Consider the following 13985-nt stretch of genomic DNA (forward strand, 5'->3'; position numbering starts at 1 on the left):
AGGACCGCGGTAAGGGCATAGCGCCCTAGGTAGCTACTTCCTATGCATTAGAGTCGGGTACCATTTTGTGATATGATATATATTGGTAGAGACACTTTATGTATTTGGGTGAGGTTGCTAGAGATGTTCATGTATTATGAGAAGTATTATAAACCATTTGTATATTTGGTAGTTGAATGATGTAAAACCAAGTGGAAACATGTAAAAATGGTTGAATGTCAATGTAATAACTAGTTTCTCTCTTGCTCTCGCATGTATCATTACTTGCTTGTATCATATATGTTGTTGATGTTTGTTTCCTGGGCAACTTGATGTACATGATCGTTCGTTGAGCCTTGGACGGACAGAGGAGACTCTGTCCATTCGGCGTCTGTCGATGCGCCCGAACCGACCAAATAGGCGGTTGCGGGGTGTGACAGAAATAGTTGTATCAGAGCAAGTAAAAGAGAAAAGTCTAAGATGGACCTAGGAGACCCTAGGATGGTAACTCTAAGGACATAGGTGCGTGAGCGACGCGGATCTTAGAGTTGTGGCGGAGGTTAAGTCGATTGGGTATAATTGTATATGTATCTAATGCTTGATAGAGATGGATTCAAGTTATGCTTGTTTTCAATTCGGGATGTTGTGTTGGCGGCCGACAACATAACGCTAAGAATTGGAAATGTATATGGTTGTACGCTTCCGCCGAATTTGGTATTTCGGTCGTTTGGTCTTGTAATTGTATAGAGTTCGCAGGTTAAGGTAATTAACCTAATGGTTGCGTTTCAGGAGCTATGGCACCGACGAGATGCCCCACGACGAGATCCACTCCGGCACCACCGTCTGAGGTGCCCGAGCATTCGGGGTCTGACGAGGTGCAGGAGTGGCGGGCGCAAGTGACCTCACTAGTTGGTGTGGTGTAGCGCCAAGAGGACCGGTTCGAGCGGCTCCAGGAGTTGATGGAGCGACAAGTGGCGGCGGCATCTGTGGCGGCAACCGAAGGCCGCGCGCGCCCTCTGCTCGCACGTCAAATGCGGCTGAGGGTGTGGGCATTGTGGCGGCTCCGGTGGCGGCACGTCCCCCGCCGGCGTGTATTCCTCCGACGGCTTCGGGTTCTTCGGTTCTCGATGCGGCGGCTGAAGAGGCTGGGCGAGGGCATGGGCTTGCGGCTCTCACGACATTCATGAGGTTTCATCCTCTGACGTTTGTTAAGTATTTTGAGTTGGCAAGTTTGGTGAATTGAGTCGGAGTCTTGAAGGGTTCGGTGCATGTTGTCAAAGATTGAAGAATCCAAGACTTCGGAGAAATCAGAAATAACTCACGACATAAATCACGATGCTAAGGTAAGCTTTCAATTCATGATATGGTGATTCATACTTAGTTATAGACATCAGAATCATGAAAATCAAAGTTTAGTGGATTAGAAAGTGCTTTGGAACTGTTGAAACCCGAAAATGAAGTTATGCTGAAAAGTGCACAGGGTACCGGTACTGCACTGACTTGGGACCGGTACTGATCTTGTTCCGGTACATCATTGGCTTGTTAACCGGTTCTCAGTGCTTAAAAGTTTTTTATGCCGTCTTTTGGTACCGGTACCAACTTGATGCAGTACCGGTACGCAATGTAAAAATCTGAAAATTTTCTAATCCGACTCCAATTGATTCTAAGGTCTATAAATAAGCTATAAGGGTTCTCTAACTTATTGAACATCACGAAAATCCATGTTTGAGAAACCCTAGAGGCTAGGATTTCGTTCAAAACCTATTTTCTACAAATTAGCCTCTTTTAGGTCAATTAGAAGTATTGAAATTTCATTCTATATGTCGAATTGATCTAAACTTCGCTTGGAGATTCTTCTCTGGTTTTCATCGATACTCTAAGCGAAAGATCACCATAGTCATGATATTCTTCATGTATGGCGTCGTGGATTCGGCGTGATTGAAGGCGGTTCGAGGATTCGGGTGCTCGTGGATTCGAGTGGTGTTCGTGGATTCGGACGTGTGCGAGGCGTTCGTGGATTCGATCGTGTGGGCATGGACAACCCGGAGGATTGCGCGAGATTCATAGGAGTTTAAGAGAGGTCGAGTCCGTGGAGTCGGTAATCACCTTGTAATCTTTTCTCTTAGTAAATTATTTTTTCGCGTGTTGGTCCTGTGGGTTTTTTACTCCAAGTTGGAGTTTTCCCACGTAAATCTCGGTGTGATTTTTATTTTTCGCATTTACTTTTATCGCATTGAGATTTGTGGTTTTTGGCTGTTACACCTATTCACCCCCCCTCTAGGTGTTTGATACAATCTAGATAGATCCTAGGGCTCCTCATAACTTATAACGTTCCTCGGGGAGGTGATTGATCCTTGGATCGTGGAGTCTTGGCTAGCCACGATGGAGACACTGTTCGAGGACATCTACACCTTGGAACAGGACAAAGTACACTTGACCGCTCATTGCTTTGAGAAGTCGGCTCGAGTGTGGTGGAGGAGGGTGAAGAAGGATCGATCTCCGGACCTTCCCCCGATCAATTGGGAGGAGTTTCGAGGGTTGTTGTTCATCGAGTATTTTTTCGATAGTGACAAGAGAAAGATGCAGGAAAATTTTCAAAAGCTAAAGCAAGGCAACCGCACCATAAGGGAGTACGAGCGGGAGTTCACGCATCTTGTGAATTGCATCCCGGATGTGGCAGGGAATGATCAAGACAAGGCGGAGTGCTTTGTGCGAGGACTCCAGCCCGACATATTTCGGATGGTACATGCTTTCAAGTTTCGAACCTTTGCGGAGGTGTTGGATTGTACCTTATGGGTCGAGCACTGGAATGCTTGCGCGTGGCAGGAGCGCGATAGATTCGAGAAGGACAAGGGAAAGAAGCACCCTATGGGTGGTTCGGGGGGACAGTCTAGCTCCAAGAAGCCCCCGAAGTATCCGAAGGGACAGTCGAAAAGCCGTGCTCCGACTCGGTGTGTGATCTGTGGCAGGGAGCATCGCCCAATAAACTGCGAGCATCGGGAGGGACGGTGCTTCAGATGTGGACAGGTGGGACATATTGGCCGTTAGTGCCCGGAGAGATCGTCACCTGTCCCGTCTGTTGCGTCTGCTCCAGCGACTCCGAGGCAGTTTGGAGGAGCTTCATCCGCTGCAGTATCTGCTGGACGCGTGATGGCGCCGCGTCAGTCTGAGGCGCCCCGGCCGGCTCCTAGTGGCCGGGTGTTTGCGGCTCAGGCGGAGGAACCTGTGGAGGTCGTCGACCACGACATTGTGGCAGGTATGGTTTTGGTTAATAGTGTTCAGGCTCGAGCCCTATTTGATACAGGCGCTATGCATTCATTCATTGGCCTAGGTTAAAATGAGCAACAGTTCTTGGCGGGTGGATGCACCCGAGCGTTCCTTTATTATTAGGAAGGAGTGTTTGGCGTGTTCGATACAAGTAGGTGACTGGATTATGCTGACACGGTTGTTGGTGATCAAGAGGTTGAAGGACTTCGACTTGATTTTGGGCATGGACTGGCTCTCGAGGTATTATGCATCTCTTGATTGCAAGACCAGGGTGATAACATTTCGTGAGCCCGGACAAAAGGAGTTCACTTACCGTGCTTGCAAGAGTTCGCTCTTCGCTATGACAGTGTCGTCGTCGAGGGCAAGGAAGCTAGTTAGCGGCGGTTGCGCGGCTTATTTGGCGACCATCGTGGAACTTGATAGAGAAACTCCGACGCTCGAGTCTATTTTAGTGGCACGGGAGTTTCCGGATGTATTTCCCGCAGAGTTGCCGAGATTGCCACCGGACCGGAAGATTGAGTTTGTAATCGACTTAGTTCCCGGGACGACGCCAATTTCTAAAGCTCCGTACCCTGTGGCACCGGCGGAGTTAAAGGAGTTGAAGGCGCAATTGCAAGACCTTCTGGACAAAGGCTTCATAAAGCCAAGTGTATCACCGTGGGGAGCCCCGGTGTTATTTGTGAAAAAAAAAGATGGATCGTTTCAACTTTGCGTGGATTACCGCAAGTTGAACAAGGTCATGATCAAGAACAAGTACCCGTTGCCCCGTATCGACGACTTGTTTGATCAGTTCCAAGGGTCGCGGGTGTACTCGAATTTCAGTCGAGCTATCATTAGTTGAAGATCAAGCCAGAAGATGTGCATAAGACCGCATTTCGGACACGGTACGGGCACTACGAGTTCACGGTTATGCCATTCGGGCTTACAAATGCCCCAGCAGCATTCATGGATCTGATGACCGTATGTTTAGGGCTTTCTTGGATCGATTTGTTGTGGTGCTCATAGGCGACATCTTGGTCTACTCTCGTAGCGACGAGGAGCACGTGGAACATTTGAGGATTGTGCTACAAGTCCTTCAGGAGGAAAGGCTTTATGCGAAATTGAAGAAGTGCGACTTCTAGCTCCGTGAAGTTGCCTTCTTGGGACATGTCATTTCCGATGGTGGTGTATTTGTTGACTCGAGGAAAGTGGAGGCGATCAAGGTTGGCCTCGTCCGACGAATGTGTCTGAAGTCCGCAGTTTTGTCGGTTTGGCTGGCTACTATAGGTGGTTTGTGGAGGGCTTCTCGAAAATCGTTACTCTACTTACCTGCCTAACACAGAAAGGCACGAAGTTCGTGTGGAGTGACGAGTACGACCTATGCTTCAAAGAGTTGAAAGAAAGGTTGACGTCGAATCCAATACTCGCTCTACTAGTTCAGGGAGAGGACTTCGTGGTTTATAGTGACGCATCTTACCTAGGTCTGGGGTGTGTTCTGATGTAGTACGGGAAGGTTATCGCTTATGCATCCCGCTAGTTGAAAAGCTACAAAAAGAACTATCCCATTCATGACCTGGAGTTGGCAGCAGTGGTCTTCGCTCTCAAGTTATGGTGACCCTATCTCTATGGAGCGCGTTGCGAGTTGTACACTGACCATAAGAGCTTAAAGTACTTGTTTACTCAGAAACAGCTGAACATGCGACAGCACAGGTGGTTAGAGCTATTAAAGGATTACGATGTTACAATCCTATACAACCCCAGGAAAGCCAATGTGGTGGCAGATGCACTTAGCATGAAGTCGATGGATAATCTAGCGATGATGATCACGCATCAGGAGCCACTATGGACAGATATGTGGCGACTGGATCTTGAGGTCGTGGCACCGGAGGTTCCGGCTATACTTGTGGCTCTCGTTCTCCAACCGACCTTGTTGGAGAAGATTAGAAGTTTGCAGTCTGCAGACCCGAGTCTCCAAAAGGTGCGGGGCGACATCGAGAGTGGGCGCAGCAGTGACTTCAATATAGCCACCGATGGTGCACTTCGGTATCGAAACCTATGGTGTGTGCCGGAAAACGAGGAGATCCGATGGTTGATTCTACAGGAGGCTCATCGGTCTCCCTATAGTGTCCACCCGGGCGGCACCAAAATGTACAAGGATTTAAAGTTACACTATTGGTGGCTGGGGATGAAAAGAGATATTGGGCACTATGTGGCGCAATGTCTTGTGTGTTAACAAGTCAAAGCGGAGCGCCGATTTTCAGCGGGGAAACTTCAAAGTTTGCAAATTCCCGTTTGGAAATTGGAGGATATAGCCAGTGGACTTCGTGGTCGGATTGCCCCGTTCATCAGGTGGCCACGATGCTATTTGGGTAGTGGTGAATCGCTTGACCAAGTCGGCGCATTTTCTACCGATCCACACTACTTGGTTTGGAGACAAGCTATGTCACGCCCCGACCCGAAACCACTACCAATTTGGCACGATTCGGGCGCGGCGACAGACCGCCGAACGGACAGCACCTCCCCTGTCCGCCCAAGGCTCATAATAAGAATGTGTACAAGAATTTATCCAGGAATTTAAATTCTAAGCATACACATTCAACGGGGCACAAATAGTGCCAGCAACTACAAGGAGCAAGTAATCCACAAGATAAAGCATGTGAAATAAAGAGAATACTTTACTAGATATTACAATAATTTCATTACATAATTTTCTTTAATGATTACATTTTTCACTCAAAATACATAGCTCTCCAAATCCTCACCTACAAGGAATCTCTCTCAATACATAGGTGTACTAATGCACAAAAGGGAAGCTACTATACTACCACTGTCTCACTGATCGGGCGCGATGCCCTTGCTGCGGTCCTCCCTCGGCAACCCTGTACCTACCACTGGAAATAGTGTGGGGTGAGAACTATCTTCCATAGTTCCCAGTGGGCTCGACCGCCGACTCTGCCGATCTCCCCACTAGGTCCAAGTGGGCACAAGCAACAACAGATAGATAGGTAGATAGATATCTGAAAGCTGTAAATACGATAGTAGGAAAACTATGCTACTATATCCATAATCATGAATATGAATGCATGCATCATGTAATAAAGGTTGGCTATCATGCTAGCAAATTCGATCCATGTTCAAATAGCAATGTTCAATGACATTTTTAAACCTTTAACCTTTCATTTACCCAATCTGTGGCGAGGCCCTAGGGCTCGCTTATAACTCACCTTTCAATCCCAAAGTGGGGAGGGAGCTCCAAGTGCACCCAAGCCCAGGACCGTCTGCGGACCTTCATGTGGTCCGGACCTCCAAGTGGTCCTAGTCGCGCGACACTCCGGAGTACTCGACGACAATCCCCTCCATGTGGGGATAGGATGGCTATACCACCCCAAACGCAGACTATGAGCTAGATCTATCCTCTCCAAGTGACGATGCACTACATCTAGGGTCAACAACCCAATCCAATCCTCTCCAAGTGAGGATGCTCTACAACTAGAGTCAAGATCTCTCGCGGGATCACGTGTTCCCGACACTCATGCAATGCTATTTAGCTTTTCTAAATTCATTGTTCACAAGGCATTTTCTAAGGGATCCGCCTACCCCTAGGTCCATCGACCTCTAGTGTCATTTACACTACATTAATGCCACTTATTATCTTTTAACATTTGGATGCCACTCGTTTGTTCTTTGACAATAACACTACTTTCTATGTCATCAACACCCCCATCAGGTTCATCTCTATCTTTAGCATCATAGGATCCACGTTCCGACCCAATCCTTACCTATCTAAGTTACCAAGCGTTCCAAGTACACTAGGTTATCAATTAGAAGCATAAGGAATAGAGCTACTATGCAATCCTACAATGCAACATGTAAGAGATGAGATTAAATGCAATCTAAGACATAGAAAGGAGTTCGAAAGCTTCGGGATGGCACCCCCCACCTTTAATCGATGTAGAGGCTTTAGAAACGGTCCTCGGCGAACGCTACGAAAAGGCTTTAGCTTCTTTGCCCAAGCCAATGCCAAATCGGCCTTGTTTTGCCGATAGCTTCACGCCGGCTCGCCGAATGCTAAAACCGACTTCGCCCCCACGTTTTGTGACCTACCAATAGGGTTTCCAAGGCTTCAAATGAGATCAATCTCATATTTTCACAAAAACCCCATTTTGGAGCCCTAGGTTTGCACCCATAGCAAACCACCCAATGAATCCCTAGATTCTTGGGATTGATCTACTTAGAAGCATGCTTAGGGTTCATTTGACCCATTCCAAAGCATCAAAACCCACAAACCCTAAGTTTCACAAGCTAGGGTTCAAGAGCTTACCTCTTGAGCTACACCAAAGAGAAGAGGAGAGGGAGATGAAGGTGTCTAAGGCCTTCTTCTTGATCTTCTTCTTCTTCTCCTTCCTTTCCTTCTCCTTCTTTTCCTTCCTCTCCTTCTTGTTCTTCTTCTTCTCCTTTCTTTCCTAGAGAGAGAGAGAGCAAGAGAGAAAGAGTGATAGAGAGGAAATGAGAGGGGCTGAGGGAGAGGGTTATTTCCTATATGCACCCTTCACATGATGGCCATTTTGCACTTAAATCCCTCAACTTTTCATCTCTCAAACGGCTGTCGCTGGGCTATTTTCGCTCGGAGGGATCTGTCTCCCCGACATGGGATCGGTCCCCAAGAGCAGCCCATGCTGCTAGGGGCCTTTCTCGCGTTCGGGAACCGGTCTCTCCCCGGGAGCGATCCTCACCTGAGAGACTAGTCCCTGAGAGCCCAATTTTCAGGACTTAGCCAAATTTCGGCATTTCTCGCTGGGACCACGTTCGGGAACCGGTCCCTCTCCACCAGGGACCGGTTGCACCAAGCAACCTCGCTACACCCAGCCGAGGGAACCGGTCTCTCACCTCCAGAGACCGGTCCTCGAGAGTAATCTCAGCTCAATGATGCAGTTTGCACCATTTGCTCTCGTGTACTCAACTCCAAGACATTTTTGTGCTTTGGACATCTTTAACTTCCCCAAAGGATACTCTCTCGACAAATAGTCGATTCTGGACGAAGTACGACGAAGTACAACTCTCAGATTTCGAGAATTCACTTCCTTACATCCTCCCCTCCTTAAAAGGAGTTTTGTCCTCGAAACTAACTCAATTCTTAACTTTAACTCAATTTCTTACCTCACTCCACAAATAGATGAGGATGGTGTCTTCTCATTAATTCCTCGAGTTTCCAGGTGGCTTCGGGATCATCATGATTGCTCCACCTAACCTTCACATAGGGAATTTCTCGATTTCTCAACTTTCACACTTCTCGGGCGATAATCCCTACCGGAAACTTTTCATAGCTCAAGTCTCCTTGAAGTTCCGGCGGTTCATATAGCATCGCATGCTCGGGGTCGTGAATATACTTGCGAAGATTGGAGACGTGGAACACATTGTGTACATCCGCGAGCTTCGGCGGCAAAGCGAGTCGGTAAGCCACCGTGCCAACTCGCTCCAATATCTCATATGGTCCAATATACCGGGGGCTCAATTTTCCCCACACTCCAAATCGCTTCACATCCCGCATCGGTGAAACCTTCAAGAATACGTGATCACCCACCGCGAACTCTATATCTCGACGGCGCCTGTCCGCATAGCTTTGCTGTCTCGACTGCGCCGTGAGCAATCTCTTGCGAGCAAGGCGGACTTTCTCCTCCGCTTCTCGCAACACATCGGGGCCGAACTCTGCACGTTCACCCACATCGCTCCAGTGTATAGGAGATCGGCACACCCACCCATAGAGGGCCTCGAACGGTGCCATCTCCACACTAGCATGATAACTATTGTTGTAGGCGAACTTGGCCATCGGTAGGTGATCACACCAACTTCCCTTATAGTCGATGACACACGCCCGCAACATATCCTCCAGAGTTTGAATGGTTCTCTCAGTTTGCCAATCGGTCTGGGGATGGAATGCGGTGCTAAAGTCGAGCCGTGTGCCAAGGGCTTCCTGCAGGCTCTTCTAGAAATGCAAAGTGAACCGGGGGTCACAATCCGACACGATCGATTTCGGCACCCCATAGAGTCTCACTATCTTATTGAGGTATACATGCGCTAACTTGTCACCCGACCACGTGGTGTGGATCGGCATGAAGTGAGCCGACTTCGTCAATCGGTCCACAATTACCCATATTGCATCGTGGCCGCCTTTTGAGCGGGGTAAGCCGACCACGAAGTCCATCGATATATCCTCCATTTCCAAACGGGGATTGGTAGGCTTTGAAACTTTTCCGCTGGAAATCGACGCTCGGCCTTCACTTGTTGGCATGTTAAGCACTTCGCCACAAAGCGTCCAATATCACCCTTCATTCCCGGCCACCAGTAGTACATCTTTAGTCCTTGATACATCTTGGTGCCGCCCGGGTGATCGGCATATGGAGATCGGTGTGCTTCTTGTAGAATCAATTCACGAAGCTCTCCATCCTTTGGCACACACCATCGGTTTCGAAACCGAAGTGTTCCATCGGCGTCTACATTGAAATGGCCGCCATGCCCTTCCTCGATGTTTCGCCGCACCTTTTGGAGTTCTGGGTCCGCGGGTTGCAGATCTTTAATCCTCTCCAACAAGGTCGGTTGGACAACGAGTGTCATCAACTGAGCTGGGGTCTCGGGAGTGACCACTTCAAGGTCCAATCGCTCCATATCCAGCCATAGGGGTGTTTGCTGGGTAACATCGAAAGCGAGGTTCTTCGCCGACTTCCTACTAACTGCATCCGCGACCACATTTGCCTTCCCGTGGTGGTAGAGGATATCAACGTCATAATCTTTTAACAATTCTAACCACCGCCGCTGACGCATGTTGAGCTCCTTCTGTGTAAACAGGTACTTCAAGCTCTTGTGGTCAGTATAGATCTCACAATGGGCACCATATAGGTAGTGCCTCCATAGCTTCAAGGCGAAGATCACCGCCGCTAACTCCAAATCATGGATGGGGTAGTTCATTTCATAGCTCTTCAGCTAACGGGATGCATAGCAAATTACTCTCCCGTTTTGCATCAATACACACCCCAATCCAAGATAGGAAGCATCGCTGTAGACTACGAAGTCTTCGCACTGCACCAGTAGAGCGAGCACCGAAGTCAAAGTCAATCTTTGCTTCAACTCTTTGAAACTCCGGTCAAACTCTTCGCTCCACACAAACTTGGTACCTTTCTGAGTCAGGCGGGTAAGTGGAATCACTATCTTGGAAAAGCCTTCCACAAACCGCCTATAATAGCCCGCTAAGCCCACGAAGCTTCGAACCTCCGTGACATTTGTCGGGCGCGGCCAATCCTTGATTGCCTCAAATTTCCTCGGGTCTATAGAAACTCCACCCGGGGAAATTACATGCCCTAAGAAGGCGACTTCACGGAGCCACAAGTCACACTTCTTCAGCTTAGCATATAGCTTCTCCTCCCGAAGGACTTGAAGCACTATTCTCAAATGCTCGGCATGTTCCTCGTCACTGCGAGAATAGACCAATATGTCGTCTATGAAGACCACGACAAATTGGTCCAAATACTCTCTGAAGACATGGTTCATCAAATCCATGAACGCCGCTGGTGCATTCGTGAGTCCAAATGGCATGACCGTGAATTCGTAGTGTCCATACCGCGTGCGGAACGTGGTCTTCTGCACATCCTCCGGCTTGATTTTCAACTAGTGATAGCCGGACTGCAAATCTATCTTCGAGTACACACACGACCCTTGCAACTGATCGAACAAATCATCGATTCGGGGAAGTGGGTACTTATTCTTAATCGTGACTCTGTTTAACTCTCGATAATCCACGCATAGTCAAAACGAACCGTCTTTCTTCCTCACGAACAACACCGGGGCTCCCCACGGTAATACACTTGGCCGGATAAATTGCTTGTCGAGGAGGTCTTGCAGTTGACTCCTCAACTCTTTTAATTCCACCGGCGCCATTTGGTACGGAGCCTTCGAGATCGGTGCGCTACCGGAAACCAAGTCTATGACGAACTCGATCTCCCGATCCGGTGGTATCCCCGGCAACTCCATAGGAAACACATCCGGGAACTCCCGCACCACCGACATCTCCTCCAATGTAGGAGTTACTCGATCCACCTCTACAATGGTCGCCAAGAACGCCGCACAACCGTTGCTCACCAACTTTCTTGCTCTTGTCGCCGACACCGTCGCGACGAAGCACGAGCTCTGACAAGCCCGATAAGTGAATTCTTCTTGTCCTGGCTCACGGAATGTGATCACCCTGCTCTTGCAATCGATCGTTGCGTGGTATTTCGAGAGCCAGTCCATGCCCAGAATGACGTTATAAGCCTCAAGCTTCTGGAGTTCTAGCATTCGAATAGGCATAATCCAGTCGCCTATTTGTACGGGACACGACGAACACTCCGAGTAAGTGTTAAACGTCGACCCAGGGCCCTCCACTCACCACTTGTCACTCGCTTCTATATGTATGCCATGCATGCGTGCGAATGATCTACTTATGAATGAATGCGTGGCTCCTGTATCGAATAAAGCCCTAGAGCGAACTCCGTTAATCAAAACCATACCTGCCACAAGGCGATGCTCCTCTGCCTCCACAGGTTCCTCGGCTTGGACCTGAGCTGCGAATACCCATTCGCTCGGGGCCGATCGCGTCGCTTCAGGTTGACGCGGCATCATCAAGCGTCCCGTCGACACAGCCGTCGGTGGAGCTCCTCCATAGTGAGCCGGGATCGCCGGCGCTGATGCAATCGATGAGGCGAGTGAGGCTCCTCCTCCCGGGCAGTCCCGAATGAAGTGGCCCGGTTGCCCACACTTGTAGCACTTGCCTCGGCCTTGCTCACAGCGCGAGACCGGGTGATCTCCGCCGCATACAATGCATCGCCGCGCTCCACCGCCCTTCTGTTGAGTGCGCGGATACTTCGGAGGTTTCTTGTAGTGTGTTTGTCCCCCTGAACTACCGCCGCCTTGGCGTTTCTTGCCCTTGTCCTTGGACTCCGCCAAAAGCTCACGCTTCTCCCGAACGTGGGCATCTCCGTGCTCCGCCCATAGGGCTCGATCAAAGACCTCCGCAAAGGTCGAGAGTTTAAGTATTTGCACGGCCTTGTAGATTCCCGGCCGAAGTCCTCACAAGAACCACTCGACCCGGTCCTGATCATCCTTTACAACATCCGGGACGAAATCAATAATATGGGAGAATTCTTGTTCATACTCCGCCACCGTGCGGTCCCCTTGTTCTAGCTTGCGGAACTTCTCCTTGAGCTTCCGCTTCAATGTGTCAGGGAAATAGTTGGCGAACATCTCCCGCTTAAATTCCTCCCACAACATCGGCGGAAGGCCGGGAAGCCGATCCCGTTTGACGCACTTCCACCAAACCTTCGCCGCTTTCTCTAAGCAATCGGTGGCGAGGTACACTTTATCCCTCTCCAAGGTACGCAGATCATCGAAGAGGGTTTCCATCGAGTCGATCCAAGACCCGACCATCGCCGGTTCCACCTTCTCGCCCTCAAAGGTTGGCGGATGGAACTTGTTGAACTTGATAAGAGTCGCCAATGCGTGCTCTCCTTCCACATCCTCGGCCGACACCTCGGGTGTAGCCGATCCCGACGCCGCCGGAGGTACGATCGCTGACGGGGGACGCGCCGCCACCGGGACCGCCGCTATACCCTCACCCTCAGCTGGCCCAGGTACGCGAGCCGAGGGTGGGGGCACATCGCGTCTGTCCGTTGCCGTTGCGGCCGGTGCCGCCGCCCGCCGCTCTAAGAGCTCCTGGAGCCGCTTGAATCGGGTCTCCTGGCGCTGCACCACATTGGCCAGCGTGGCCACTTGCGCTTGCAACCGATCCATCACACTCGGTTCACCCTGCTCGGGCACCTCAGGAGTCGGTGCCATAGAAGATCTACGTGTGTAGCGTCTTGGAGACATTAGTCCCTAAAATGTTGGTCAGTCATCTTAACCAATTACCTCGTCAAATTACGACACATGACGACTCAACAACAGAATCGGGCGGAAGCACACAAGCATACTCGTTCTAGACTCTCGGTATCATGTCGTCGGCCGCCGACACAACCATGTCAAATCAAGAACTAATACCACTTGAATCCATCTCGAGTCACAACTAGAGACATATAACCAACTTCGACCCAATCGAATCGACTCCCGCCATCGCTATAGGTTCACGTTCCGCTCACGCACCTATAACCTTAAGGCTTACCATCCTAGGGTCTCCTAGGCCATCCTAGACTTTCTCTCTTTACTTGCTCTTATTGCTCTAATACCAAATCAGACTGGCACGCTGTTAGGTCCTATGTGTTGGCAAGTTTCGTGGGTCGAGTCGGAGTCTTGAAGAAGTCGGGAGCGGAGTATTGAAGATCAAAGAATTCAAGACTTCAAAGAATCGGAAAGGACGCAAAACACGCAAAACATGAATCACGATGCGTAGGTAAGCTTTAAATCTTGTTTATGGTGATTCATACTTAATTATAGATTTTAGAATCATATTTTCAAGTTGTAATTGATTAGAAAGTTTCTAAGAGTTTGTAAAATCCAAAACAATGCATTTTCAGCGAAAATTGCATTGTTGTACCGTTACAAGGCTTTTCTGTCCAAGGTACAGCCATCAGTCGTGGAACATGGCCTTGTTCCTTTCGACAGGTCCCATGTGGTACTGCCTTCTAAAAAGACGCTTCGAGGACATGGGACCTATCGAAATCGAACAAGGCCTTGTCCCGAACATGGCCATGTCGTACTTCGAACATGGCCTTGTTGGTAGTTTGAAGGACGCGTTTGAT

The sequence above is a fragment of the Ananas comosus genome, linkage group 6 (genome assembly GCF_001540865.1).
Source record: "Ananas comosus cultivar F153 linkage group 6, ASM154086v1, whole genome shotgun sequence".
NCBI classification, from domain to species: Eukaryota; Viridiplantae; Streptophyta; class Magnoliopsida; order Poales; family Bromeliaceae; genus Ananas; species Ananas comosus.